Genomic DNA, 26,367 nt, shown 5'->3' with positions numbered 1-26,367 from the left:
TTTGTGTGGAAGAAATCTCATTCTTTGACAGTGGTGCCCTTTTTCTGAGAACCACCACTGTCTGCAGTGGGATTGAAAGCCACAGTACGAGAAAGCAACGTGGAATTCAGCAACGCGGGAGGATAAAAATGTCATGCTTTGAGTCTGCTGCTTTTTAGTGTGGGAATGGGTTGAAAGGAGAAGTCTGATTTTAAACCCTATCCCCGAGAACAGGGTTAGAATGTGATAAGTTTAGAGAGCAAAACAAGTTGGTCTGTGGGCGGTGCGGTGCCTTTCGCTTATTGGCAAACGCCAATAGCGTTGCGGAGCTTGAGGTGACCACTTGCAAATTTAAAGCCAGTTGAGCAGGCTTTTTGACGCTGGCTGGCATTTGTCTGGATAAAAAGTTAATGTCAGAAGTGGGATTCGAACCCACGCCCCTAGAAAGGGACCAGAATACACCAACCTTTGGTAAGGTAAGGATTAACAGTCCTTGAGTCTGGCGCCTTAGACCACTCGGCCATCCTGACAATGGTCGTGCAGCAGCTGCAGGAAAATGTGCTGCAAATTCTGCACACTTACTGAGCAGCCTCACAATTCTTCCTCCTGTGCAAACACACAACGCACACATTCTTACGACAGGACTTAACAGGCAGCGCCAGTCATTAAGTTCATCATCCCTGCAATGCAACCAACATTCAAACACAGGTATTTCTCGCAACAGCTCGCATTTTGTCAGCTATCGGGTAACATTTTCTGTATTGTATTTCGAAAGCGCCTTTCATGACCGAACGACGTCCCAAGGCGCTTCACAGCCAATGAAGTATTGTAAAAGTGAAGGCACTGTTGCAATGTGGGGAACGCCGCAGCCAGTTTGCACACAGCAAGATCCCACAAACGGCAATGTGATCATGACCAGATAATCTGGTTTTGTCAGTGATGTTGATGTCGGAATAAATATTGAATGAAGGTTGTAACTGCTTCGTTCCAACGTGCACCTAATTACTGGTGTTGCCCTGTGGACCTGTATGCTGCAAAATCATTTCTCGAGAGTTTACCGTCTGCCACTTCAATGGCCTTGATTATTATCTTGCCCAAAGCAAAGTCACATTTCACTCACCGGTCACTAGTTCCAGAACGGAAACTGCTGCCAGTGGTAGCGTGGCCGAGCGGTCTAAGGCGCTGGATTAAGGCTCCAGTCTCTTCGGAGGCAGTGGGTTCGAATCCCACCGCTGCCAGAATTTGTGGCGTGTAATATTTGCGCCCCTTCACCGCGAGCCATGAAGCAGTCGGCTCCCGCTGTGTTGTGATATGACTATTTTGGTGTGGAAAAGAGGTTGAGCTGAGAACGGTGCCTTCAGTTTGTTGGCAAACCGTTGAAGAGTTTGATGTTGCCACTTGTAAATTGAAGGCCAGTTCAACAGGCCTTTTGACGCTGGCTGCATTTGTGTGGGGAAAAATGTCACGTCAGAGGTGGGATTGCAACCCACGCCCCTAGAAAGGGACCGGAATTCGCCGACCTTTGGTCAGTTAAGGATTAACAGTCTTTGAGTCTGGCGCCTCACTCCACTCGGCCTTCCTGACACTATTGTGCCCTTGGCTGTAAGCATCAGTCTGAGCATTGAAAGGCCTCGGTCCACCAAGGCATCGACTCTGGCAACTTTCACATGCTAATACCTGACTTGTTTGGCTCTGGTGCCTTTTATACTGGCAAAATGTGTTAATGTCGGAAGTAACATTGCAAGTAATTCCCTGCCTGAGGAACGGAGCAGATTTGAGCAGCCTTTGTGTGGAAGAAATCTCATTCTTTGACAGTGGTGCCCTTTTTCTGAGAACCACCACTGTCTGCAGTGGGATTGAAAGCCACAGTACGAGAAAGCAACGTGGAATTCAGCAACGCGGGAGGATAAAAATGTCATGCTTTGAGTCTGCTGCTTTTTAGTGTGGGAATGGGTTGAAAGGAGAAGTCTGATTTTAAACCCTATCCCCGAGAACAGGGTTAGAATGTGATAAGTTTAGAGAGCAAAACAAGTTGGTCTGTGGGCGGTGCGGTGCCTTTCGCTTATTGGCAAACGCCAATAGCGTTGCGGAGTTTGAGGTGACCACTTGCAAATTTAAAGCCAGTTGAGCAGGCTTTTTGACGCTGGCTGGCATTTGTCTGGATAAAAAGTTAATGTCAGAAGTGGGATTCGAACCCACGCCCCTAGAAAGGGACCAGAATACACCAACCTTTGGTAAGGTAAGGATTAACAGTCCTTGAGTCTGGCGCCTTAGACCACTCGGCCATCCTGACAATGGTCGTGCAGCAGCTGCAGGAAAATGTGCTGCAAATTCTGCACACTTACTGAGCAGCCTCACAATTCTTCCTCCTGTGCAAACACACAACGCACACATTCTTACGACAGGACTTAACAGGCAGCGCCAGTCATTAAGTTCATCATCCCTGCAATGCAACCAACATTCAAACACAGGTATTTCTCGCAACAGCTCGCATTTTGTCAGCTATCGGGTAACATTTTCTGTATTGTATTTCGAAAGCGCCTTTCATGACCGAACGACGTCCCAAGGCGCTTCACAGCCAATGAAGTATTGTAAAAGTGAAGGCACTGTTGCAATGTGGGGAACGCCGCAGCCAGTTTGCACACAGCAAGATCCCACAAACGGCAATGTGATCATGACCAGATAATCTGGTTTTGTCAGTGATGTTGATGTCGGAATAAATATTGAATGAAGGTTGTAACTGCTTCGTTCCAACGTGCACCTAATTACTGGTGTTGCCCTGTGGACCTGTATGCTGCAAAATCATTTCTCGAGAGTTTACCGTCTGCCACTTCAATGGCCTTGATTATTATCTTGCCCAAAGCAAAGTCACATTTCACTCACCGGTCACTAGTTCCAGAACGGAAACTGCTGCCAGTGGTAGCGTGGCCGATCGGTCTAAGGCGCTGGATTAAGGCTCCCGTCTCTTCGGAGGCGTGGGTTCGAATCCCACCGCTGCCAGAATTTGTGGCGTGTAATATTTGCGCCCCTTCACCGCGAGCCATGAAGCAGTCGGCTCCCGCTGTGTTGTGATATGACTATTTTGGTGTGGAAAAGAGGTTGAGCTGAGAACGGTGCCTTCAGTTTGTTGGCAAACCGTTGAAGAGTTTGATGTTGCCACTTGTAAATTGAAGGCCAGTTCAACAGGCCTTTTGACGCTGGCTGCATTTGTGTGGGGAAAAATGTCACGTCAGAGGTGGGATTGCAACCCACGCCCCTAGAAAGGGACCGGAATTCGCCGACCTTTGGTCAGTTAAGGATTAACAGTCTTTGAGTCTGGCGCCTCACTCCACTCGGCCTTCCTGACACTATTGTGCCCTTGGCCGTAAGCATCAGTCTGAGCATTGAAAGGCCTCGGTCCACCAAGGCATCGACTCTGGCAACTTTCACATGCTAATACCTGACTTGTTTGGCTCTGGTGCCTTTTATACTGGCAAAATGTGTTAATGTCGGAAGTAACATTGCAAGTAATTCCCTGCCTGAGGAACGGAGCAGATTTGAGCAGCCTTTGTGTGGAAGAAATCTCATTCTTTGACAGTGGTGCCCTTTTTCTGAGAACCACCACTGTCTGCAGTGGGATTGAAAGCCACAGTACGAGAAAGCAACGTGGAATTCAGCAACGCGGGAGGATAAAAATGTCATGCTTTGAGTCTGCTGCTTTTTAGTGTGGGAATGGGTTGAAAGGAGAAGTCTGATTTTAAACCCTATCCCCGAGAACAGGGTTAGAATGTGATAAGTTTAGAGAGCAAAACAAGTTGGTCTGTGGGCGGTGCGGTGCCTTTCGCTTATTGGCAAACGCCAATAGCGTTGCGGAGCTTGAGGTGACCACTTGCAAATTTAAAGCCAGTTGAGCAGGCTTTTTGACGCTGGCTGGCATTTGTCTGGATAAAAAGTTAATGTCAGAAGTGGGATTCGAACCCACGCCCCTAGAAAGGGACCAGAATACACCAACCTTTGGTAAGGTAAGGATTAACAGTCCTTGAGTCTGGCGCCTTAGACCACTCGGCCATCCTGACAATGGTCGTGCAGCAGCTGCAGGAAAATGTGCTGCAAATTCTGCACACTTACTGAGCAGCCTCACAATTCTTCCTCCTGTGCAAACACACAACGCACACATTCTTACGACAGGACTTAACAGGCAGCGCCAGTCATTAAGTTCATCATCCCTGCAATGCAACCAACATTCAAACACAGGTATTTCTCGCAACAGCTCGCATTTTGTCAGCTATCGGGTAACATTTTCTGTATTGTATTTCGAAAGCGCCTTTCATGACCGAACGACGTCCCAAGGCGCTTCACAGCCAATGAAGTATTGTAAAAGTGAAGGCACTGTTGCAATGTGGGGAACGCCGCAGCCAGTTTGCACACAGCAAGATCCCACAAACGGCAATGTGATCATGACCAGATAATCTGGTTTTGTCAGTGATGTTGATGTCGGAATAAATATTGAATGAAGGTTGTAACTGCTTCGTTCCAACGTGCACCTAATTACTGGTGTTGCCCTGTGGACCTGTATGCTGCAAAATCATTTCTCGAGAGTTTACCGTCTGCCACTTCAATGGCCTTGATTATTATCTTGCCCAAAGCAAAGTCACATTTCACTCACCGGTCACTAGTTCCAGAACGGAAACTGCTGCCAGTGGTAGCGTGGCCGATCGGTCTAAGGCGCTGGATTAAGGCTCCCGTCTCTTCGGAGGCGTGGGTTCGAATCCCACCGCTGCCAGAATTTGTGGCGTGTAATATTTGCGCCCCTTCACCGCGAGCCATGAAGCAGTCGGCTCCCGCTGTGTTGTGATATGACTATTTTGGTGTGGAAAAGAGGTTGAGCTGAGAACGGTGCCTTCAGTTTGTTGGCAAACCGTTGAAGAGTTTGATGTTGCCACTTGTAAATTGAAGGCCAGTTCAACAGGCCTTTTGACGCTGGCTGCATTTGTGTGGGGAAAAATGTCACGTCAGAGGTGGGATTGCAACCCACGCCCCTAGAAAGGGACCGGAATTCGCCGACCTTTGGTCAGTTAAGGATTAACAGTCTTTGAGTCTGGCGCCTCACTCCACTCGGCCTTCCTGACACTATTGTGCCCTTGGCCGTAAGCATCAGTCTGAGCATTGAAAGGCCTCGGTCCACCAAGGCATCGACTCTGGCAACTTTCACATGCTAATACCTGACTTGTTTGGCTCTGGTGCCTTTTATACTGGCAAAATGTGTTAATGTCGGAAGTAACATTGCAAGTAATTCCCTGCCTGAGGAACGGAGCAGATTTGAGCAGCCTTTGTGTGGAAGAAATCTCATTCTTTGACAGTGGTGCCCTTTTTCTGAGAACCACCACTGTCTGCAGTGGGATTGAAAGCCACAGTACGAGAAAGCAACGTGGAATTCAGCAACGCGGGAGGATAAAAATGTCATGCTTTGAGTCTGCTGCTTTTTAGTGTGGGAATGGGTTGAAAGGAGAAGTCTGATTTTAAACCCTATCCCCGAGAACAGGGTTAGAATGTGATAAGTTTAGAGAGCAAAACAAGTTGGTCTGTGGGCGGTGCGGTGCCTTTCGCTTATTGGCAAACGCCAATAGCGTTGAGGAGCTTGAGGTGACCACTTGCAAATTTAAAGCCAGTTGAGCAGGCTTTTTGACGCTGGCTGGCATTTGTCTGGATAAAAAGTTAATGTCAGAAGTGGGATTCGAACCCACGCCCCTAGAAAGGGACCAGAATACACCAACCTTTGGTAAGGTAAGGATTAACAGTCCTTGAGTCTGGCGCCTTAGACCACTCGGCCATCCTGACAATGGTCGTGCAGCAGCTGCAGGAAAATGTGCTGCAAATTCTGCACACTTACTGAGCAGCCTCACAATTCTTCCTCCTGTGCAAACACACAACGCACACATTCTTACGACAGGACTTAACAGGCAGCGCCAGTCATTAAGTTCATCATCCCTGCAATGCAACCAACATTCAAACACAGGTATTTCTCGCAACAGCTCGCATTTTGTCAGCTATCGGGTAACATTTTCTGTATTGTATTTCGAAAGCGCCTTTCATGACCGAACGACGTCCCAAGGCGCTTCACAGCCAATGAAGTATTGTAAAAGTGAAGGCACTGTTGCAATGTGGGGAACGCCGCAGCCAGTTTGCACACAGCAAGATCCCACAAACGGCAATGTGATCATGACCAGATAATCTGGTTTTGTCAGTGATGTTGATGTCGGAATAAATATTGAATGAAGGTTGTAACTGCTTCGTTCCAACGTGCACCTAATTACTGGTGTTGCCCTGTGGACCTGTATGCTGCAAAATCATTTCTCGAGAGTTTACCGTCTGCCACTTCAATGGCCTTGATTATTATCTTGCCCAAAGCAAAGTCACATTTCACTCACCGGTCACTAGTTCCAGAACGGAAATTGCTGCCAGTGGTAGCGTGGCCGAGCGGTCTAAGGCGCTGGATTAAGGCTCCAGTCTCTTCGGAGGCGTGGGTTCGAATCCCACCGCTGCCAGAATTTGTGGCGTGTAATATTTGCGCCCCTTCACCGCGAGCCATGAAGCAGTCGGCTCCCGCTGTGTTGTGATATGACTATTTTGGTGTGGAAAAGAGGTTGAGCTGAGAACGGTGCCTTCAGTTTGTTGGCAAACCGTTGAAGAGTTTGATGTTGCCACTTGTAAATTGAAGGCCAGTTCAACAGGCCTTTTGACGCTGGCTGCATTTGTGTGGGGAAAAATGTCACGTCAGAGGTGGGATTGCAACCCACGCCCCTAGAAAGGGACCGGAATTCGCCGACCTTTGGTCAGTTAAGGATTAACAGTCTTTGAGTCTGGCGCCTCACTCCACTCGGCCTTCCTGACACTATTGTGCCCTTGGCCGTAAGCATCAGTCTGAGCATTTGAAAGGCTTCGGTCCACCAAGGCATCGACTCTGGCAACTTTCACATGCTAATACCTGACTTGTTTGGCTCTGGTGCCTTTTATACTGGCAAAATGTGTTAATGTCGGAAGTAACATTGCAAGTAATTCCCTGCCTGAGGAACGGAGCAGATTTGAGCAGCCTTTGTGTGGAAGAAATCTCATTCTTTGACAGTGGTGCCTTTTTTCTGAGAACCACCACTGTCTGCAGTGGGATTGAAAGCCACAGTACGAGAAAGCAACGTGGAATTCAGCAACGCGGGAGGATAAAAATGTCATGCTTTGAGTCTGCTGCTTTTTAGTGTGGGAATGGGTTGAAAGGAGAAGTCTGATTTTAAACCCTATCCCCGAGAACAGGGTTAGAATGTGATAAGTTTAGAGAGCAAAACAAGTTGGTCTGTGGGCGGTGCGGTGCCTTTCGCTTATTGGCAAACGCCAATAGCGTTGAGGAGCTTGAGGTGACCACTTGCAAATTTAAAGCCAGTTGAGCAGGCTTTTTGACGCTGGCTGGCATTTGTCTGGATAAAAAGTTAATGTCAGAAGTGGGATTCGAACCCACGCCCCTAGAAAGGGACCAGAATACACCAACCTTTGGTAAGGTAAGGATTAACAGTCCTTGAGTCTGGCGCCTTAGACCACTCGGCCATCCTGACAATGGTCGTGCAGCAGCTGCAGGAAAATGTGCTGCAAATTCTGCACACTTACTGAGCAGCCTCACAATTCTTCCTCCTGTGCAAACACACAACGCACACATTCTTACGACAGGACTTAACAGGCAGCGCCAGTCATTAAGTTCATCATCCCTGCAATGCAACCAACATTCAAACACAGGTATTTCTCGCAACAGCTCGCATTTTGTCAGCTATCGGGTAACATTTTCTGTATTGTATTTCGAAAGCGCCTTTCATGACCGAACGACGTCCCAAGGCGCTTCACAGCCAATGAAGTATTGTAAAAGTGAAGGCACTGTTGCAATGTGGGGAACGCCGCAGCCAGTTTGCACACAGCAAGATCCCACAAACGGCAATGTGATCATGACCAGATAATCTGGTTTTGTCAGTGACGTTGATGTCGGAATAAATATTGAATGAAGGTTGTAACTGCTTCGTTCCAACGTGCACCTAATTACTGGTGTTGCCCTGTGGACCTGTATGCTGCAAAATCATTTCTCGAGAGTTTACCGTCTGCCACTTCAATGGCCTTGATTATTATCTTGCCCAAAGCAAAGTCACATTTCACTCACCGGTCACTAGTTCCAGAACGGAAACTGCTGCCAGTGGTAGCGTGGCCGAGCGGTCTAAGGCGCTGGATTAAGGCTCCAGTCTCTTCGGAGGCGTGGGTTCGAATCCCACCGCTGCCAGAATTTGTGGCGTGTAATATTTGCGCCCCTTCACCGCGAGCCATGAAGCAGTCGGCTCCCGCTGTGTTGTGATATGACTATTTTGGTGTGGAAAAGAGGTTGAGCTGAGAACGGTGCCTTCAGTTTGTTGCCACTTGTAAATTGAAGGCCAGTTCAACAGGCCTTTTGACGCTGGCTGCATTTGTGTGGGGAAAAATGTCACGTCAGAGGTGGGATTGCAACCCACGCCCCTAGAAAGGGACCGGAATTCGCCGACCTTTGGTCAGTTAAGGATTAACAGTCTTTGAGTCTGGCGCCTCACTCCACTCGGCCTTCCTGACACTATTGTGCCCTTGGCCGTAAGCATCAGTCTGAGCATTGAAAGGCCTCGGTCCACCAAGGCATCGACTCTGGCAACTTTCACATGCTAATACCTGACTTGTTTGGCTCTGGTGCCTTTTATACTGGCAAAATGTGTTAATGTCGGAAGTAACATTGCAAGTAATTCCCTGCCTGAGGAACGGAGCAGATTTGAGCAGCCTTTGTGTGGAAGAAATCTCATTCTTTGACAGTGGTGCCCTTTTTCTGAGAACCACCACTGTCTGCAGTGGGATTGAAAGCCACAGTACGAGAAAGCAACGTGGAATTCAGCAACGCGGGAGGATAAAAATGTCATGCTTTGAGTCTGCTGCTTTTTAGTGTGGGAATGGGTTGAAAGGAGAAGTCTGATTTTAAACCCTATCCCCGAGAACAGGGTTAGAATGTGATAAGTTTAGAGAGCAAAACAAGTTGGTCTGTGGGCGGTGCGGTGCCTTTCGCTTATTGGCAAACGCCAATAGCGTTGAGGAGCTTGAGGTGACCACTTGCAAATTTAAAGCCAGTTGAGCAGGCTTTTTGACGCTGGCTGGCATTTGTCTGGATAAAAAGTTAATGTCAGAAGTGGGATTCGAACCCACGCCCCTAGAAAGGGACCAGAATACACCAACCTTTGGTAAGGTAAGGATTAACAGTCCTTGAGTCTGGCGCCTTAGACCACTCGGCCATCCTGACAATGGTCGTGCAGCAGCTGCAGGAAAATGTGCTGCAAATTCTGCACACTTACTGAGCAGCCTCACAATTCTTCCTCCTGTGCAAACACACAACGCACACATTCTTACGACAGGACTTAACAGGCAGCGCCAGTCATTAAGTTCATCATCCCTGCAATGCAACCAACATTCAAACACAGGTATTTCTCGCAACAGCTCGCATTTTGTCAGCTATCGGGTAACATTTTCTGTATTGTATTTCGAAAGCGCCTTTCATGACCGAACGACGTCCCAAGGCGCTTCACAGCCAATGAAGTATTGTAAAAGTGAAGGCACTGTTGCAATGTGGGGAACGCCGCAGCCAGTTTGCACACAGCAAGATCCCACAAACGGCAATGTGATCATGACCAGATAATCTGGTTTTGTCAGTGATGTTGATGTCGGAATAAATATTGAATGAAGGTTGTAACTGCTTCGTTCCAACGTGCACCTAATTACTGGTGTTGCCCTGTGGACCTGTATGCTGCAAAATCATTTCTCGAGAGTTTACCGTCTGCCACTTCAATGGCCTTGATTATTATCTTGCCCAAAGCAAAGTCACATTTCACTCACCGGTCACTAGTTCCAGAACGGAAACTGCTGCCAGTGGTAGCGTGGCCGATCGGTCTAAGGCGCTGGATTAAGGCTCCCGTCTCTTCGGAGGCGTGGGTTCGAATCCCACCGCTGCCAGAATTTGTGGCGTGTAATATTTGCGCCCCTTCACCGCGAGCCATGAAGCAGTCGGCTCCCGCTGTGTTGTGATATGACTATTTTGGTGTGGAAAAGAGGTTGAGCTGAGAACGGTGCCTTCAGTTTGTTGGCAAACCGTTGAAGAGTTTGATGTTGCCACTTGTAAATTGAAGGCCAGTTCAACAGGCCTTTTGACGCTGGCTGCATTTGTGTGGGGAAAAATGTCACGTCAGAGGTGGGATTGCAACCCACGCCCCTAGAAAGGGACCGGAATTCGCCGACCTTTGGTCAGTTAAGGATTAACAGTCTTTGAGTCTGGCGCCTCACTCCACTCGGCCTTCCTGACACTATTGTGCCCTTGGCCGTAAGCATCAGTCTGAGCATTGAAAGGCCTCGGTCCACCAAGGCATCGACTCTGGCAACTTTCACATGCTAATACCTGACTTGTTTGGCTCTGGTGCCTTTTATACTGGCAAAATGTGTTAATGTCGGAAGTAACATTGCAAGTAATTCCCTGCCTGAGGAACGGAGCAGATTTGAGCAGCCTTTGTGTGGAAGAAATCTCATTCTTTGACAGTGGTGCCCTTTTTCTGAGAACCACCACTGTCTGCAGTGGGATTGAAAGCCACAGTACGAGAAAGCAACGTGGAATTCAGCAACGCGGGAGGATAAAAATGTCATGCTTTGAGTCTGCTGCTTTTTAGTGTGGGAATGGGTTGAAAGGAGAAGTCTGATTTTAAACCCTATCCCCGAGAACAGGGTTAGAATGTGATAAGTTTAGAGAGCAAAACAAGTTGGTCTGTGGGCGGTGCGGTGCCTTTCGCTTATTGGCAAACGCCAATAGCGTTGAGGAGCTTGAGGTGACCACTTGCAAATTTAAAGCCAGTTGAGCAGGCTTTTTGACGCTGGCTGGCATTTGTCTGGATAAAAAGTTAATGTCAGAAGTGGGATTCGAACCCACGCCCCTAGAAAGGGACCAGAATACACCAACCTTTGGTAAGGTAAGGATTAACAGTCCTTGAGTCTGGCGCCTTAGACCACTCGGCCATCCTGACAATGGTCGTGCAGCAGCTGCAGGAAAATGTGCTGCAAATTCTGCACACTTACTGAGCAGCCTCACAATTCTTCCTCCTGTGCAAACACACAACGCACACATTCTTACGACAGGACTTAACAGGCAGCGCCAGTCATTAAGTTCATCATCCCTGCAATGCAACCAACATTCAAACACAGGTATTTCTCGCAACAGCTCGCATTTTGTCAGCTATCGGGTAACATTTTCTGTATTGTATTTCGAAAGCGCCTTTCATGACCGAACGACGTCCCAAGGCGCTTCACAGCCAATGAAGTATTGTAAAAGTGAAGGCACTGTTGCAATGTGGGGAACGCCGCAGCCAGTTTGCACACAGCAAGATCCCACAAACGGCAATGTGATCATGACCAGATAATCTGGTTTTGTCAGTGATGTTGATGTCGGAATAAATATTGAATGAAGGTTGTAACTGCTTCGTTCCAACGTGCACCTAATTACTGGTGTTGCCCTGTGGACCTGTATGCTGCAAAATCATTTCTCGAGAGTTTACCGTCTGCCACTTCAATGGCCTTGATTATTATCTTGCCCAAAGCAAAGTCACATTTCACTCACCGGTCACTAGTTCCAGAACGGAAACTGCTGCCAGTGGTAGCGTGGCCGATCGGTCTAAGGCGCTGGATTAAGGCTCCCGTCTCTTCGGAGGCGTGGGTTCGAATCCCACCGCTGCCAGAATTTGTGGCGTGTAATATTTGCGCCCCTTCACCGCGAGCCATGAAGCAGTCGGCTCCCGCTGTGTTGTGATATGACTATTTTGGTGTGGAAAAGAGGTTGAGCTGAGAACGGTGCCTTCAGTTTGTTGGCAAACCGTTGAAGAGTTTGATGTTGCCACTTGTAAATTGAAGGCCAGTTCAACAGGCCTTTTGACGCTGGCTGCATTTGTGTGGGGAAAAATGTCACGTCAGAGGTGGGATTGCAACCCACGCCCCTAGAAAGGGACCGGAATTCGCCGACCTTTGGTCAGTTAAGGATTAACAGTCTTTGAGTCTGGCGCCTCACTCCACTCGGCCTTCCTGACACTATTGTGCCCTTGGCCGTAAGCATCAGTCTGAGCATTGAAAGGCCTCGGTCCACCAAGGCATCGACTCTGGCAACTTTCACATGCTAATACCTGACTTGTTTGGCTCTGGTGCCTTTTATACTGGCAAAATGTGTTAATGTCGGAAGTAACATTGCAAGTAATTCCCTGCCTGAGGAACGGAGCAGATTTGAGCAGCCTTTGTGTGGAAGAAATCTCATTCTTTGACAGTGGTGCCCTTTTTCTGAGAACCACCACTGTCTGCAGTGGGATTGAAAGCCACAGTACGAGAAAGCAACGTGGAATTCAGCAACGCGGGAGGATAAAAATGTCATGCTTTGAGTCTGCTGCTTTTTAGTGTGGGAATGGGTTGAAAGGAGAAGTCTGATTTTAAACCCTATCCCCGAGAACAGGGTTAGAATGTGATAAGTTTAGAGAGCAAAACAAGTTGGTCTGTGGGCGGTGCGGTGCCTTTCGCTTATTGGCAAACGCCAATAGCGTTGAGGAGCTTGAGGTGACCACTTGCAAATTTAAAGCCAGTTGAGCAGGCTTTTTGACGCTGGCTGGCATTTGTCTGGATAAAAAGTTAATGTCAGAAGTGGGATTCGAACCCACGCCCCTAGAAAGGGACCAGAATACACCAACCTTTGGTAAGGTAAGGATTAACAGTCCTTGAGTCTGGCGCCTTAGACCACTCGGCCATCCTGACAATGGTCGTGCAGCAGCTGCAGGAAAATGTGCTGCAAATTCTGCACACTTACTGAGCAGCCTCACAATTCTTCCTCCTGTGCAAACACACAACGCACACATTCTTACGACAGGACTTAACAGGCAGCGCCAGTCATTAAGTTCATCATCCCTGCAATGCAACCAACATTCAAACACAGGTATTTCTCGCAACAGCTCGCATTTTGTCAGCTATCGGGTAACATTTTCTGTATTGTATTTCGAAAGCGCCTTTCATGACCGAACGACGTCCCAAGGCGCTTCACAGCCAATGAAGTATTGTAAAAGTGAAGGCACTGTTGCAATGTGGGGAACGCCGCAGCCAGTTTGCACACAGCAAGATCCCACAAACGGCAATGTGATCATGACCAGATAATCTGGTTTTGTCAGTGATGTTGATGTCGGAATAAATATTGAATGAAGGTTGTAACTGCTTCGTTCCAACGTGCACCTAATTACTGGTGTTGCCCTGTGGACCTGTATGCTGCAAAATCATTTCTCGAGAGTTTACCGTCTGCCACTTCAATGGCCTTGATTATTATCTTGCCCAAAGCAAAGTCACATTTCACTCACCGGTCACTAGTTCCAGAACGGAAACTGCTGCCAGTGGTAGCGTGGCCGATCGGTCTAAGGCGCTGGATTAAGGCTCCCGTCTCTTCGGAGGCGTGGGTTCGAATCCCACCGCTGCCAGAATTTGTGGCGTGTAATATTTGCGCCCCTTCACCGCGAGCCATGAAGCAGTCGGCTCCCGCTGTGTTGTGATATGACTATTTTGGTGTGGAAAAGAGGTTGAGCTGAGAACGGTGCCTTCAGTTTGTTGGCAAACCGTTGAAGAGTTTGATGTTGCCACTTGTAAATTGAAGGCCAGTTCAACAGGCCTTTTGACGCTGGCTGCATTTGTGTGGGGAAAAATGTCACGTCAGAGGTGGGATTGCAACCCACGCCCCTAGAAAGGGACCGGAATTCGCCGACCTTTGGTCAGTTAAGGATTAACAGTCTTTGAGTCTGGCGCCTCACTCCACTCGGCCTTCCTGACACTATTGTGCCCTTGGCCGTAAGCATCAGTCTGAGCATTGAAAGGCCTCGGTCCACCAAGGCATCGACTCTGGCAACTTTCACATGCTAATACCTGACTTGTTTGGCTCTGGTGCCTTTTATACTGGCAAAATGTGTTAATGTCGGAAGTAACATTGCAAGTAATTCCCTGCCTGAGGAACGGAGCAGATTTGAGCAGCCTTTGTGTGGAAGAAATCTCATTCTTTGACAGTGGTGCCCTTTTTCTGAGAACCACCACTGTCTGCAGTGGGATTGAAAGCCACAGTACGAGAAAGCAACGTGGAATTCAGCAACGCGGGAGGATAAAAATGTCATGCTTTGAGTCTGCTGCTTTTTAGTGTGGGAATGGGTTGAAAGGAGAAGTCTGATTTTAAACCCTATCCCCGAGAACAGGGTTAGAATGTGATAAGTTTAGAGAGCAAAACAAGTTGGTCTGTGGGCGGTGCGGTGCCTTTCGCTTATTGGCAAACGCCAATAGCGTTGAGGAGCTTGAGGTGACCACTTGCAAATTTAAAGCCAGTTGAGCAGGCTTTTTGACGCTGGCTGGCATTTGTCTGGATAAAAAGTTAATGTCAGAAGTGGGATTCGAACCCACGCCCCTAGAAAGGGACCAGAATACACCAACCTTTGGTAAGGTAAGGATTAACAGTCCTTGAGTCTGGCGCCTTAGACCACTCGGCCATCCTGACAATGGTCGTGCAGCAGCTGCAGGAAAATGTGCTGCAAATTCTGCACACTTACTGAGCAGCCTCACAATTCTTCCTCCTGTGCAAACACACAACGCACACATTCTTACGACAGGACTTAACAGGCAGCGCCAGTCATTAAGTTCATCATCCCTGCAATGCAACCAACATTCAAACACAGGTATTTCTCGCAACAGCTCGCATTTTGTCAGCTATCGGGTAACATTTTCTGTATTGTATTTCGAAAGCGCCTTTCATGACCGAACGACGTCCCAAGGCGCTTCACAGCCAATGAAGTATTGTAAAAGTGAAGGCACTGTTGCAATGTGGGGAACGCCGCAGCCAGTTTGCACACAGCAAGATCCCACAAACGGCAATGTGATCATGACCAGATAATCTGGTTTTGTCAGTGACGTTGATGTCGGAATAAATATTGAATGAAGGTTGTAACTGCTTCGTTCCAACGTGCACCTAATTACTGGTGTTGCCCTGTGGACCTGTATGCTGCAAAATCATTTCTCGAGAGTTTACCGTCTGCCACTTCAATGGCCTTGATTATTATCTTGCCCAAAGCAAAGTCACATTTCACTCACCGGTCACTAGTTCCAGAACGGAAACTGCTGCCAGTGGTAGCGTGGCCGAGCGGTCTAAGGCGCTGGATTAAGGCTCCAGTCTCTTCGGAGGCGTGGGTTCGAATCCCACCGCTGCCAGAATTTGTGGCGTGTAATATTTGCGCCCCTTCACCGCGAGCCATGAAGCAGTCGGCTCCCGCTGTGTTGTGATATGACTATTTTGGTGTGGAAAAGAGGTTGAGCTGAGAACGGTGCCTTCAGTTTGTTGGCAAACCGTTGAAGAGTTTGATGTTGCCACTTGTAAATTGAAGGCCAGTTCAACAGGCCTTTTGACGCTGGCTGCATTTGTGTGGGGAAAAATGTCACGTCAGAGGTGGGATTGCAACCCACGCCCCTAGAAAGGGACCGGAATTCGCCGACCTTTGGTCAGTTAAGGATTAACAGTCTTTGAGTCTGGCGCCTCACTCCACTCGGCCTTCCTGACACTATTGTGCCCTTGGCCGTAAGCATCAGTCTGAGCATTGAAAGGCCTCGGTCCACCAAGGCATCGACTCTGGCAACTTTCACATGCTAATACCTGACTTGTTTGGCTCTGGTGCCTTTTATACTGGCAAAATGTGTTAATGTCGGAAGTAACATTGCAAGTAATTCCCTGCCTGAGGAACGGAGCAGATTTGAGCAGCCTTTGTGTGGAAGAAATCTCATTCTTTGACAGTGGTGCCCTTTTTCTGAGAACCACCACTGTCTGCAGTGGGATTGAAAGCCACAGTACGAGAAAGCAACGTGGAATTCAGCAACGCGGGAGGATAAAAATGTCATGCTTTGAGTCTGCTGCTTTTTAGTGTGGGAATGGGTTGAAAGGAGAAGTCTGATTTTAAACCCTATCCCCGAGAACAGGGTTAGAATGTGATAAGTTTAGAGAGCAAAACAAGTTGGTCTGTGGGCGGTGCGGTGCCTTTCGCTTATTGGCAAACGCCAATAGCGTTGAGGAGCTTGAGGTGACCACTTGCAAATTTAAAGCCAGTTGAGCAGGCTTTTTGACGCTGGCTGGCATTTGTCTGGATAAAAAGTTAATGTCAGAAGTGGGATTCGAACCCACGCCCCTAGAAAGGGACCAGAATACACCAACCTTTGGTAAGGTAAGGATTAACAGTCCTTGAGTCTGGCGCCTTAGACCACTCGGCCATCCTGACAATGGTCGTGCAGCAGCTGCAGGAAAATGTGCTGCAAATTCTGCACACTTACTGAGCAGCCTCACAATTCTTCCTCCTGTGCAAACACACAACGCACACATTCTTACGACAGGACTTAACAGGCAGCGCCAGTCATTAAGTTCATCATCCCTGCAATGCAACCAACATTCAAACACAGGTATTTCTCGCAACAGCTCGCATTTTGTCAGCTATCGGGTAACATTTTCTGTATTGTATTTCGAAAGCGCCTTTCATGACCGAACGACGTCCCAAGGCGCTTCACAGCCAATGAAGTATTGTAAAAGTGAAGGCACTGTTGCAATGTGGGGAACGCCGCAGCCAGTTTGCACACAGCAAGATCCCACAAACGGCAATGTGATCATGACCAGATAATCTGGTTTTGTCAGTGACGTTGATGTCGGAATAAATATTGAATGAAGGTTGTAACTGCTTCGTTCCAACGTGCACCTAATTACTGGTGTTGCCCTGTGGACCTGTATGCTGCAAAATCATTTCTCGAGAGTTTACCGTCTGCCACTTCAATGGCCTTGATTATTATCTTGCCCAAAGCAAAGTCACATTTCACTCACCGGTCACTAGTTCCAGAACGGAAACTGCTGCCAGTGGTAGCGTGGCCGAGCGGTCTAAGGCGCTGGATTAAGGCTCCAGTCTCTTCGGAGGCGTGGGTTCGAATCCCACCGCTGCCAGAATTTGTGGCGTGTAATATTTGCGCCCCTTCACCGCGAGCCATGAAGCAGTCGGCTCCCGCTGTGTTGTGATATGACTATTTTGGTGTGGAAAAGAGGTTGAGCTGAGAACGGTGCCTTCAGTTTGTTGCCACTTGTAAATTGAAGGCCAGTTCAACAGGCCTTTTGACGCTGGCTGCATTTGTGTGGGGAAAAATGTCACGTCAGAGGTGGGATTGCAACCCACGCCCCTAGAAAGGGACCGGAATTCGCCGACCTTTGGTCAGTTAAGGATTAACAGTCTTTGAGTCTGGCGCCTCACTCCACTCGGCCTTCCTGACACTATTGTGCCCTTGGCCGTAAGCATCAGTCTGAGCATTGAAAGGCCTCGGTCCACCAAGGCATCGACTCTGGCAACTTTCACATGCTAATACCTGACTTGTTTGGCTCTGGTGCCTTTTATACTGGCAAAATGTGTTAATGTCGGAAGTAACATTGCAAGTAATTCCCTGCCTGAGGAACGGAGCAGATTTGAGCAGCCTTTGTGTGGAAGAAATCTCATTCTTTGACAGTGGTGCCCTTTTTCTGAGAACCACCACTGTCTGCAGTGGGATTGAAAGCCACAGTACGAGAAAGCAACGTGGAATTCAGCAACGCGGGAGGATAAAAATGTCATGCTTTGAGTCTGCTGCTTTTTAGTGTGGGAATGGGTTGAAAGGAGAAGTCTGATTTTAAACCCTATCCCCGAGAACAGGGTTAGAATGTGATAAGTTTAGAGAGCAAAACAAGTTGGTCTGTGGGCGGTGCGGTGCCTTTCGCTTATTGGCAAACGCCAATAGCGTTGAGGAGCTTGAGGTGACCACTTGCAAATTTAAAGCCAGTTGAGCAGGCTTTTTGACGCTGGCTGGCATTTGTCTGGATAAAAAGTTAATGTCAGAAGTGGGATTCGAACCCACGCCCCTAGAAAGGGACCAGAATACACCAACCTTTGGTAAGGTAAGGATTAACAGTCCTTGAGTCTGGCGCCTTAGACCACTCGGCCATCCTGACAATGGTCGTGCAGCAGCTGCAGGAAAATGTGCTGCAAATTCTGCACACTTACTGAGCAGCCTCACAATTCTTCCTCCTGTGCAAACACACAACGCACACATTCTTACGACAGGACTTAACAGGCAGCGCCAGTCATTAAGTTCATCATCCCTGCAATGCAACCAACATTCAAACACAGGTATTTCTCGCAACAGCTCGCATTTTGTCAGCTATCGGGTAACATTTTCTGTATTGTATTTCGAAAGCGCCTTTCATGACCGAACGACGTCCCAAGGCGCTTCACAGCCAATGAAGTATTGTAAAAGTGAAGGCACTGTTGCAATGTGGGGAACGCCGCAGCCAGTTTGCACACAGCAAGATCCCACAAACGGCAATGTGATCATGACCAGATAATCTGGTTTTGTCAGTGATGTTGATGTCGGAATAAATATTGAATGAAGGTTGTAACTGCTTCGTTCCAACGTGCACCTAATTACTGGTGTTGCCCTGTGGACCTGTATGCTGCAAAATCATTTCTCGAGAGTTTACCGTCTGCCACTTCAATGGCCTTGATTATTATCTTGCCCAAAGCAAAGTCACATTTCACTCACCGGTCACTAGTTCCAGAACGGAAACTGCTGCCAGTGGTAGCGTGGCCGATCGGTCTAAGGCGCTGGATTAAGGCTCCCGTCTCTTCGGAGGCGTGGGTTCGAATCCCACCGCTGCCAGAATTTGTGGCGTGTAATATTTGCGCCCCTTCACCGCGAGCCATGAAGCAGTCGGCTCCCGCTGTGTTGTGATATGACTATTTTGGTGTGGAAAAGAGGTTGAGCTGAGAACGGTGCCTTCAGTTTGTTGGCAAACCGTTGAAGAGTTTGATGTTGCCACTTGTAAATTGAAGGCCAGTTCAACAGGCCTTTTGACGCTGGCTGCATTTGTGTGGGGAAAAATGTCACGTCAGAGGTGGGATTGCAACCCACGCCCCTAGAAAGGGACCGGAATTCGCCGACCTTTGGTCAGTTAAGGATTAACAGTCTTTGAGTCTGGCGCCTCACTCCACTCGGCCTTCCTGACACTATTGTGCCCTTGGCCGTAAGCATCAGTCTGAGCATTGAAAGGCCTCGGTCCACCAAGGCATCGACTCTGGCAACTTTCACATGCTAATACCTGACTTGTTTGGCTCTGGTGCCTTTTATACTGGCAAAATGTGTTAATGTCGGAAGTAACATTGCAAGTAATTCCCTGCCTGAGGAACGGAGCAGATTTGAGCAGCCTTTGTGTGGAAGAAATCTCATTCTTTGACAGTGGTGCCCTTTTTCTGAGAACCACCACTGTCTGCAGTGGGATTGAAAGCCACAGTACGAGAAAGCAACGTGGAATTCAGCAACGCGGGAGGATAAAAATGTCATGCTTTGAGTCTGCTGCTTTTTAGTGTGGGAATGGGTTGAAAGGAGAAGTCTGATTTTAAACCCTATCCCCGAGAACAGGGTTAGAATGTGATAAGTTTAGAGAGCAAAACAAGTTGGTCTGTGGGCGGTGCGGTGCCTTTCGCTTATTGGCAAACGCCAATAGCGTTGAGGAGCTTGAGGTGACCACTTGCAAATTTAAAGCCAGTTGAGCAGGCTTTTTGACGCTGGCTGGCATTTGTCTGGATAAAAAGTTAATGTCAGAAGTGGGATTCGAACCCACGCCCCTAGAAAGGGACCAGAATACACCAACCTTTGGTAAGGTAAGGATTAACAGTCCTTGAGTCTGGCGCCTTAGACCACTCGGCCATCCTGACAATGGTCGTGCAGCAGCTGCAGGAAAATGTGCTGCAAATTCTGCACACTTACTGAGCAGCCTCACAATTCTTCCTCCTGTGCAAACACACAACGCACACATTCTTACGACAGGACTTAACAGGCAGCGCCAGTCATTAAGTTCATCATCCCTGCAATGCAACCAACATTCAAACACAGGTATTTCTCGCAACAGCTCGCATTTTGTCAGCTATCGGGTAACATTTTCTGTATTGTATTTCGAAAGCGCCTTTCATGACCGAACGACGTCCCAAGGCGCTTCACAGCCAATGAAGTATTGTAAAAGTGAAGGCACTGTTGCAATGTGGGGAACGCCGCAGCCAGTTTGCACACAGCAAGATCCCACAAACGGCAATGTGATCATGACCAGATAATCTGGTTTTGTCAGTGACGTTGATGTCGGAATAAATATTGAATGAAGGTTGTAACTGCTTCGTTCCAACGTGCACCTAATTACTGGTGTTGCCCTGTGGACCTGTATGCTGCAAAATCATTTCTCGAGAGTTTACCGTCTGCCACTTCAATGGCCTTGATTATTATCTTGCCCAAAGCAAAGTCACATTTCACTCACCGGTCACTAGTTCCAGAACGGAAACTGCTGCCAGTGGTAGCGTGGCCGAGCGGTCTAAGGCGCTGGATTAAGGCTCCAGTCTCTTCGGAGGCGTGGGTTCGAATCCCACCGCTGCCAGAATTTGTGGCGTGTAATATTTGCGCCCCTTCACCGCGAGCCATGAAGCAGTCGGCTCCCGCTGTGTTGTGATATGACTATTTTGGTGTGGAAAAGAGGTTGAGCTGAGAACGGTGCCTTCAGTTTGTTGGCAAACCGTTGAAGAGTTTGATGTTGCCACTTGTAAATTGAAGGCCAGTTCAACAGGCCTTTTGACGCTGGCTGCATTTGTGTGGGGAAAAATGTCACGTCAGAGGTGGGATTGCAACCCACGCCCCTAGAAAGGGACCGGAATTCGCCGACCTTTGGTCAGTTAAGGATTAACAGTCTTTGAGTCTGGCGCCTCACTCCACTCGGCCTTCCTGACACTATTGTGCCCTTGGCCGTAAGCATCAGTCTGAGCATTGAAAGGCCTCGGTCCACCAAGGCATCGACTCTGGCAACTTTCACATGCTAATACCTGACTTGTTTGGCTCTGGTGCCTTTTATACTGGCAAAATGTGTTAATGTCGGAAGTAACATTGCAAGTAATTCCCTGCCTGAGGAACGGAGCAGATTTGAGCAGCCTTTGTGTGGAAGAAATCTCATTCTTTGACAGTGGTGCCCTTTTTCTGAGAACCACCACTGTCTGCAGTGGGATTGAAAGCCACAGTACGAGAAAGCAACGTGGAATTCAGCAACGCGGGAGGATAAAAATGTCATGCTTTGAGTCTGCTGCTTTTTAGTGTGGGAATGGGTTGAAAGGAGAAGTCTGATTTTAAACCCTATCCCCGAGAACAGGGTTAGAATGTGATAAGTTTAGAGAGCAAAACAAGTTGGTCTGTGGGCGGTGCGGTGCCTTTCGCTTATTGGCAAACGCCAATAGCGTTGAGGAGCTTGAGGTGACCACTTGCAAATTTAAAGCCAGTTGAGCAGGCTTTTTGACGCTGGCTGGCATTTGTCTGGATAAAAAGTTAATGTCAGAAGTGGGATTCGAACCCACGCCCCTAGAAAGGGACCAGAATACACCAACCTTTGGTAAGGTAAGCATTAACAGTCCTTGAGTCTGGCGCCTTAGACCACTCGGCCATCCTGACAATGGTCGTGCAGCAGCTGCAGGAAAATGTGCTGCAAATTCTGCACACTTACTGAGCAGCCTCACAATTCTTCCTCCTGTGCAAACACACAACGCACACATTCTTACGACAGGACTTAACAGGCAGCGCCAGTCATTAAGTTCATCATCCCTGCAATGCAACCAACATTCAAACACAGGTATTTCTCGCAACAGCTCGCATTTTGTCAGCTATCGGGTAACATTTTCTGTATTGTATTTCGAAAGCGCCTTTCATGACCGAACGACGTCCCAAGGCGCTTCACAGCCAATGAAGTATTGTAAAAGTGAAGGCACTGTTGCAATGTGGGGAACGCCGCAGCCAGTTTGCACACAGCAAGATCCCACAAACGGCAATGTGATCATGACCAGATAATCTGGTTTTGTCAGTGACGTTGATGTCGGAATAAATATTGAATGAAGGTTGTAACTGCTTCGTTCCAACGTGCACCTAATTACTGGTGTTGCCCTGTGGACCTGTATGCTGCAAAATCATTTCTCGAGAGTTTACCGTCTGCCACTTCAATGGCCTTGATTATTATCTTGCCCAAAGCAAAGTCACATTTCACTCACCGGTCACTAGTTCCAGAACGGAAACTGCTGCCAGTGGTAGCGTGGCCGAGCGGTCTAAGGCGCTGGATTAAGGCTCCAGTCTCTTCGGAGGCGTGGGTTCGAATCCCACCGCTGCCAGAATTTGTGGCGTGTAATATTTGCGCCCCTTCACCGCGAGCCATGAAGCAGTCGGCTCCCGCTGTGTTGTGATATGACTATTTTGGTGTGGAAAAGAGGTTGAGCTGAGAACGGTGCCTTCAGTTTGTTGCCACTTGTAAATTGAAGGCCAGTTCAACAGGCCTTTTGACGCTGGCTGCATTTGTGTGGGGAAAAATGTCACGTCAGAGGTGGGATTGCAACCCACGCCCCTAGAAAGGGACCGGAATTCGCCGACCTTTGGTCAGTTAAGGATTAACAGTCTTTGAGTCTGGCGCCTCACTCCACTCGGCCTTCCTGACACTATTGTGCCCTTGGCCGTAAGCATCAGTCTGAGCATTGAAAGGCCTCGGTCCACCAAGGCATCGACTCTGGCAACTTTCACATGCTAATACCTGACTTGTTTGGCTCTGGTGCCTTTTATACTGGCAAAATGTGTTAATGTCGGAAGTAACATTGCAAGTAATTCCCTGCCTGAGGAACGGAGCAGATTTGAGCAGCCTTTGTGTGGAAGAAATCTCATTCTTTGACAGTGGTGCCCTTTTTCTGAGAACCACCACTGTCTGCAGTGGGATTGAAAGCCACAGTACGAGAAAGCAACGTGGAATTCAGCAACGCGGGAGGATAAAAATGTCATGCTTTGAGTCTGCTGCTTTTTAGTGTGGGAATGGGTTGAAAGGAGAAGTCTGATTTTAAACCCTATCCCCGAGAACAGGGTTAGAATGTGATAAGTTTAGAGAGCAAAACAAGTTGGTCTGTGGGCGGTGCGGTGCCTTTCGCTTATTGGCAAACGCCAATAGCGTTGAGGAGCTTGAGGTGACCACTTGCAAATTTAAAGCCAGTTGAGCAGGCTTTTTGACGCTGGCTGGCATTTGTCTGGATAAAAAGTTAATGTCAGAAGTGGGATTCGAACCCACGCCCCTAGAAAGGGACCAGAATACACCAACCTTTGGTAAGGTAAGGATTAACAGTCCTTGAGTCTGGCGCCTTAGACCACTCGGCCATCCTGACAATGGTCGTGCAGCAGCTGCAGGAAAATGTGCTGCAAATTCTGCACACTTACTGAGCAGCCTCACAATTCTTCCTCCTGTGCAAACACACAACGCACACATTCTTACGACAGGACTTAACAGGCAGCGCCAGTCATTAAGTTCATCATCCCTGCAATGCAACCAACATTCAAACACAGGTATTTCTCGCAACAGCTCGCATTTTGTCAGCTATCGGGTAACATTTTCTGTATTGTATTTCGAAAGCGCCTTTCATGACCGAACGACGTCCCAAGGCGCTTCACAGCCAATGAAGTATTGTAAAAGTGAAGGCACTGTTGCAATGTGGGGAACGCCGCAGCCAGTTTGCACACAGCAAGATCCCACAAACGGCAATGTGATCATGACCAGATAATCTGGTTTTGTCAGTGACGTTGATGTCGGAATAAATATTGAATGAAGGTTGTAACTGCTTCGTTCCAACGTGCACCTAATTACTGGTGTTGCCCTGTGGACCTGTATGCTGCAAAATTATTTCTCGAGAGTTTACCGTCTGCCACTTCAATGGCCTTGATTATTATCTTGCCCAAAGCAAAGTCACATTTCACTCACCGGTCACTAGTTCCAGAACGGAAACTGCTGCCAGTGGTAGCGTGGCCGAGCGGTCTAAGGCGCTGGATTAAGGCTCCAGTCTCTTCGGAGGCGTGGGTTCGAATCCCACCGCTGCCAGAATTTGTGGCGTGTAATATTTGCGCCCCTTCACCGCGAGCCATGAAGCAGTCGGCTCCCGCTGTGTTGTGATATGACTATTTTGGTGTGGAAAAGAGGTTGAGCTAAGAACGGTGCCTTCAGTTTGTTGCGACTTGTAAATTGAAGGCCAGTTCAACAGGCCTTTTGACGCTGGCTGCATTTGTGTGGGGAAAAATGTCACGTCAGAGGTGGGATTGCAACCCACGCCCCTAGAAAGGGACCGGAATTCGCCGACCTTTGGTCAGTTAAGGATTAACAGTCTTTGAGTCTGGCGCCTCACTCCACTCGGCCTTCCTGACACTATTGTGCCCTTGGCCGTAAGCATCAGTCTGAGCATTGAAAGGCCTCGGTCCACCAAGGCATCGACTCTGGCAACTTTCACATGCTAATACCTGACTTGTTTGGCTCTGGTGCCTTTTATACTGGCAAAATGTGTTAATGTCGGAAGTAACATTGCAAGTAATTCCCTGCCTGAGGAACGGAGCAGATTTGAGCAGCCTTTGTGTGGAAGAAATCTCATTCTTTGACAGTGGTGCCCTTTTTCTGAGAACCACCACTGTCTGCAGTGGGATTGAAAGCCACAGTACGAGAAAGCAACGTGGAATTCAGCAACGCGGGAGGATAAAAATGTCATGCTTTGAGTCTGCTGCTTTTTAGTGTGGGAATGGGTTGAAAGGAGAAGTCTGATTTTAAACCCTATCCCCGAGAACAGGGTTAGAATGTGATAAGTTTAGAGAGCAAAACAAGTTGGTCTGTGGGCGGTGCGGTGCCTTTCGCTTATTGGCAAACGCCAATAGCGTTGAGGAGCTTGAGGTGACCACTTGCAAATTTAAAGCCAGTTGAGCAGGCTTTTTGACGCTGGCTGGCATTTGTCTGGATAAAAAGTTAATGTCAGAAGTGGGATTCGAACCCACGCCCCTAGAAAGGGACCAGAATACACCAACCTTTGGTAAGGTAAGGATTAACAGTCCTTGAGTCTGGCGCCTTAGACCACTCGGCCATCCTGACAATGGTCGTGCAGCAGCTGCAGGAAAATGTGCTGCAAATTCTGCACACTTACTGAGCAGCCTCACAATTCTTCCTCCTGTGCAAACACACAACGCACACATTCTTACGACAGGACTTAACAGGCAGCGCCAGTCATTAAGTTCATCATCCCTGCAATGCAACCAACATTCAAACACAGGTATTTCTCGCAACAGCTCGCATTTTGTCAGCTATCGGGTAACATTTTCTGTATTGTATTTCGAAAGCGCCTTTCATGACCGAACGACGTCCCAAGGCGCTTCACAGCCAATGAAGTATTGTAAAAGTGAAGGCACTGTTGCAATGTGGGGAACGCCGCAGCCAGTTTGCACACAGCAAGATCCCACAAACGGCAATGTGATCATGACCAGATAATCTGGTTTTGTCAGTGACGTTGATGTCGGAATAAATATTGAATGAAGGTTGTAACTGCTTCGTTCCAACGTGCACCTAATTACTGGTGTTGCCCTGTGGACCTGTATGCTGCAAAATTATTTCTCGAGAGTTTACCGTCTGCCACTTCAATGGCCTTGATTATTATCTTGCCCAAAGCAAAGTCACATTTCACTCACCGGTCACTAGTTCCAGAACGGAAACTGCTGCCAGTGGTAGCGTGGCCGAGCGGTCTAAGGCGCTGGATTAAGGCTCCAGTCTCTTCGGAGGCGTGGGTTCGAATCCCACCGCTGCCAGAATTTGTGGCGTGTAATATTTGCGCCCCTTCACCGCGAGCCATGAAGCAGTCGGCTCCCGCTGTGTTGTGATATGACTATTTTGGTGTGGAAAAGAGGTTGAGCTGAGAACGGTGCCTTCAGTTTGTTGGCAAACCGTTGAAGAGTTTGATGTTGCCACTTGTAAATTGAAGGCCAGTTCAACAGGCCTTTTGACGCTGGCTGCATTTGTGTGGGGAAAAATGTCACGTCAGAGGTGGGATTGCAACCCACGCCCCTAGAAAGGGACCGGAATTCGCCGACCTTTGGTCAGTTAAGGATTAACAGTCTTTGAGTCTGGCGCCTCACTCCACTCGGCCTTCCTGACACTATTGTGCCCTTGGCCGTAAGCATCAGTCTGAGCATTGAAAGGCCTCGGTCCACCAAGGCATCGACTCTGGCAACTTTCACATGCTAATACCTGACTTGTTTGGCTCTGGTGCCTTTTATACTGGCAAAATGTGTTAATGTCGGAAGTAACATTGCAAGTAATTCCCTGCCTGAGGAACGGAGCAGATTTGAGCAGCCTTTGTGTGGAAGAAATCTCATTCTTTGACAGTGGTGCCC

The 26,367-nt window shown here is 48.3% G+C and overlaps 30 non-coding genes across 30 annotated transcripts; 15 read left to right on the top strand and 15 right to left on the bottom strand.

Moving 5' to 3' along the window:
* Positions 1-390: 390 nt before the first annotated feature.
* On the bottom strand, positions 391-509 carry trnal-caa (transfer RNA leucine (anticodon CAA)). The gene is made up of 2 exons: positions 472-509; positions 391-436 (listed from the first exon to the last, which is right to left on the bottom strand). It is a non-coding gene; the product is annotated as a tRNA-Leu (tRNA).
* Positions 510-1,134: 625 nt separating this feature from the next.
* trnal-aag (transfer RNA leucine (anticodon AAG)) lies at positions 1,135-1,217 on the top strand. The gene has a single exon. It is a non-coding gene; the product is annotated as a tRNA-Leu (tRNA).
* Positions 1,218-2,153: 936 nt separating this feature from the next.
* trnal-caa (transfer RNA leucine (anticodon CAA)) lies at positions 2,154-2,272 on the bottom strand. Its single transcript has 2 exons — positions 2,235-2,272; positions 2,154-2,199 (listed from the first exon to the last, which is right to left on the bottom strand). It is a non-coding gene; the product is annotated as a tRNA-Leu (tRNA).
* Positions 2,273-2,897: 625 nt separating this feature from the next.
* Positions 2,898-2,979, top strand: trnal-aag (transfer RNA leucine (anticodon AAG)). The gene has a single exon. It is a non-coding gene; the product is annotated as a tRNA-Leu (tRNA).
* Positions 2,980-3,915: 936 nt separating this feature from the next.
* Positions 3,916-4,034, bottom strand: trnal-caa (transfer RNA leucine (anticodon CAA)). The gene is made up of 2 exons: positions 3,997-4,034; positions 3,916-3,961 (listed from the first exon to the last, which is right to left on the bottom strand). It is a non-coding gene; the product is annotated as a tRNA-Leu (tRNA).
* Positions 4,035-4,659: 625 nt separating this feature from the next.
* On the top strand, positions 4,660-4,741 carry trnal-aag (transfer RNA leucine (anticodon AAG)). Its single transcript has one exon. It is a non-coding gene; the product is annotated as a tRNA-Leu (tRNA).
* A 936-nt stretch (positions 4,742-5,677) lies between these two features.
* trnal-caa (transfer RNA leucine (anticodon CAA)) lies at positions 5,678-5,796 on the bottom strand. Its single transcript has 2 exons — positions 5,759-5,796; positions 5,678-5,723 (listed from the first exon to the last, which is right to left on the bottom strand). It is a non-coding gene; the product is annotated as a tRNA-Leu (tRNA).
* Positions 5,797-6,421: 625 nt separating this feature from the next.
* trnal-aag (transfer RNA leucine (anticodon AAG)) lies at positions 6,422-6,503 on the top strand. The gene has a single exon. It is a non-coding gene; the product is annotated as a tRNA-Leu (tRNA).
* Positions 6,504-7,440: 937 nt separating this feature from the next.
* Positions 7,441-7,559, bottom strand: trnal-caa (transfer RNA leucine (anticodon CAA)). The gene is made up of 2 exons: positions 7,522-7,559; positions 7,441-7,486 (listed from the first exon to the last, which is right to left on the bottom strand). It is a non-coding gene; the product is annotated as a tRNA-Leu (tRNA).
* A 625-nt stretch (positions 7,560-8,184) lies between these two features.
* On the top strand, positions 8,185-8,266 carry trnal-aag (transfer RNA leucine (anticodon AAG)). Its single transcript has one exon. It is a non-coding gene; the product is annotated as a tRNA-Leu (tRNA).
* A 910-nt stretch (positions 8,267-9,176) lies between these two features.
* Positions 9,177-9,295, bottom strand: trnal-caa (transfer RNA leucine (anticodon CAA)). The gene is made up of 2 exons: positions 9,258-9,295; positions 9,177-9,222 (listed from the first exon to the last, which is right to left on the bottom strand). It is a non-coding gene; the product is annotated as a tRNA-Leu (tRNA).
* Positions 9,296-9,920: 625 nt separating this feature from the next.
* Positions 9,921-10,002, top strand: trnal-aag (transfer RNA leucine (anticodon AAG)). The gene has a single exon. It is a non-coding gene; the product is annotated as a tRNA-Leu (tRNA).
* Positions 10,003-10,938: 936 nt separating this feature from the next.
* trnal-caa (transfer RNA leucine (anticodon CAA)) lies at positions 10,939-11,057 on the bottom strand. The gene is made up of 2 exons: positions 11,020-11,057; positions 10,939-10,984 (listed from the first exon to the last, which is right to left on the bottom strand). It is a non-coding gene; the product is annotated as a tRNA-Leu (tRNA).
* A 625-nt stretch (positions 11,058-11,682) lies between these two features.
* Positions 11,683-11,764, top strand: trnal-aag (transfer RNA leucine (anticodon AAG)). The gene has a single exon. It is a non-coding gene; the product is annotated as a tRNA-Leu (tRNA).
* A 936-nt stretch (positions 11,765-12,700) lies between these two features.
* trnal-caa (transfer RNA leucine (anticodon CAA)) lies at positions 12,701-12,819 on the bottom strand. The gene is made up of 2 exons: positions 12,782-12,819; positions 12,701-12,746 (listed from the first exon to the last, which is right to left on the bottom strand). It is a non-coding gene; the product is annotated as a tRNA-Leu (tRNA).
* Positions 12,820-13,444: 625 nt separating this feature from the next.
* On the top strand, positions 13,445-13,526 carry trnal-aag (transfer RNA leucine (anticodon AAG)). The gene has a single exon. It is a non-coding gene; the product is annotated as a tRNA-Leu (tRNA).
* Positions 13,527-14,462: 936 nt separating this feature from the next.
* On the bottom strand, positions 14,463-14,581 carry trnal-caa (transfer RNA leucine (anticodon CAA)). Its single transcript has 2 exons — positions 14,544-14,581; positions 14,463-14,508 (listed from the first exon to the last, which is right to left on the bottom strand). It is a non-coding gene; the product is annotated as a tRNA-Leu (tRNA).
* Positions 14,582-15,206: 625 nt separating this feature from the next.
* trnal-aag (transfer RNA leucine (anticodon AAG)) lies at positions 15,207-15,288 on the top strand. Its single transcript has one exon. It is a non-coding gene; the product is annotated as a tRNA-Leu (tRNA).
* Positions 15,289-16,224: 936 nt separating this feature from the next.
* trnal-caa (transfer RNA leucine (anticodon CAA)) lies at positions 16,225-16,343 on the bottom strand. The gene is made up of 2 exons: positions 16,306-16,343; positions 16,225-16,270 (listed from the first exon to the last, which is right to left on the bottom strand). It is a non-coding gene; the product is annotated as a tRNA-Leu (tRNA).
* Positions 16,344-16,968: 625 nt separating this feature from the next.
* On the top strand, positions 16,969-17,050 carry trnal-aag (transfer RNA leucine (anticodon AAG)). The gene has a single exon. It is a non-coding gene; the product is annotated as a tRNA-Leu (tRNA).
* Positions 17,051-17,960: 910 nt separating this feature from the next.
* trnal-caa (transfer RNA leucine (anticodon CAA)) lies at positions 17,961-18,079 on the bottom strand. The gene is made up of 2 exons: positions 18,042-18,079; positions 17,961-18,006 (listed from the first exon to the last, which is right to left on the bottom strand). It is a non-coding gene; the product is annotated as a tRNA-Leu (tRNA).
* Positions 18,080-18,704: 625 nt separating this feature from the next.
* Positions 18,705-18,786, top strand: trnal-aag (transfer RNA leucine (anticodon AAG)). Its single transcript has one exon. It is a non-coding gene; the product is annotated as a tRNA-Leu (tRNA).
* A 936-nt stretch (positions 18,787-19,722) lies between these two features.
* On the bottom strand, positions 19,723-19,841 carry trnal-caa (transfer RNA leucine (anticodon CAA)). Its single transcript has 2 exons — positions 19,804-19,841; positions 19,723-19,768 (listed from the first exon to the last, which is right to left on the bottom strand). It is a non-coding gene; the product is annotated as a tRNA-Leu (tRNA).
* A 625-nt stretch (positions 19,842-20,466) lies between these two features.
* trnal-aag (transfer RNA leucine (anticodon AAG)) lies at positions 20,467-20,548 on the top strand. The gene has a single exon. It is a non-coding gene; the product is annotated as a tRNA-Leu (tRNA).
* Positions 20,549-21,484: 936 nt separating this feature from the next.
* On the bottom strand, positions 21,485-21,603 carry trnal-caa (transfer RNA leucine (anticodon CAA)). Its single transcript has 2 exons — positions 21,566-21,603; positions 21,485-21,530 (listed from the first exon to the last, which is right to left on the bottom strand). It is a non-coding gene; the product is annotated as a tRNA-Leu (tRNA).
* A 625-nt stretch (positions 21,604-22,228) lies between these two features.
* Positions 22,229-22,310, top strand: trnal-aag (transfer RNA leucine (anticodon AAG)). Its single transcript has one exon. It is a non-coding gene; the product is annotated as a tRNA-Leu (tRNA).
* Positions 22,311-23,220: 910 nt separating this feature from the next.
* trnal-caa (transfer RNA leucine (anticodon CAA)) lies at positions 23,221-23,339 on the bottom strand. Its single transcript has 2 exons — positions 23,302-23,339; positions 23,221-23,266 (listed from the first exon to the last, which is right to left on the bottom strand). It is a non-coding gene; the product is annotated as a tRNA-Leu (tRNA).
* A 625-nt stretch (positions 23,340-23,964) lies between these two features.
* trnal-aag (transfer RNA leucine (anticodon AAG)) lies at positions 23,965-24,046 on the top strand. Its single transcript has one exon. It is a non-coding gene; the product is annotated as a tRNA-Leu (tRNA).
* Positions 24,047-24,956: 910 nt separating this feature from the next.
* On the bottom strand, positions 24,957-25,075 carry trnal-caa (transfer RNA leucine (anticodon CAA)). The gene is made up of 2 exons: positions 25,038-25,075; positions 24,957-25,002 (listed from the first exon to the last, which is right to left on the bottom strand). It is a non-coding gene; the product is annotated as a tRNA-Leu (tRNA).
* Positions 25,076-25,700: 625 nt separating this feature from the next.
* trnal-aag (transfer RNA leucine (anticodon AAG)) lies at positions 25,701-25,782 on the top strand. The gene has a single exon. It is a non-coding gene; the product is annotated as a tRNA-Leu (tRNA).
* Positions 25,783-26,367: the final 585 nt, after the last annotated feature.

This window comes from Pristiophorus japonicus, chromosome 8 (genome assembly GCF_044704955.1).
Source record: "Pristiophorus japonicus isolate sPriJap1 chromosome 8, sPriJap1.hap1, whole genome shotgun sequence".
In the NCBI taxonomy this organism is placed as follows: Eukaryota; Metazoa; Chordata; class Chondrichthyes; family Pristiophoridae; genus Pristiophorus; species Pristiophorus japonicus.
Note: the sequence above shows the minus strand (reverse complement) of the source record. Positions and strands in the feature narration are given on the sequence as shown.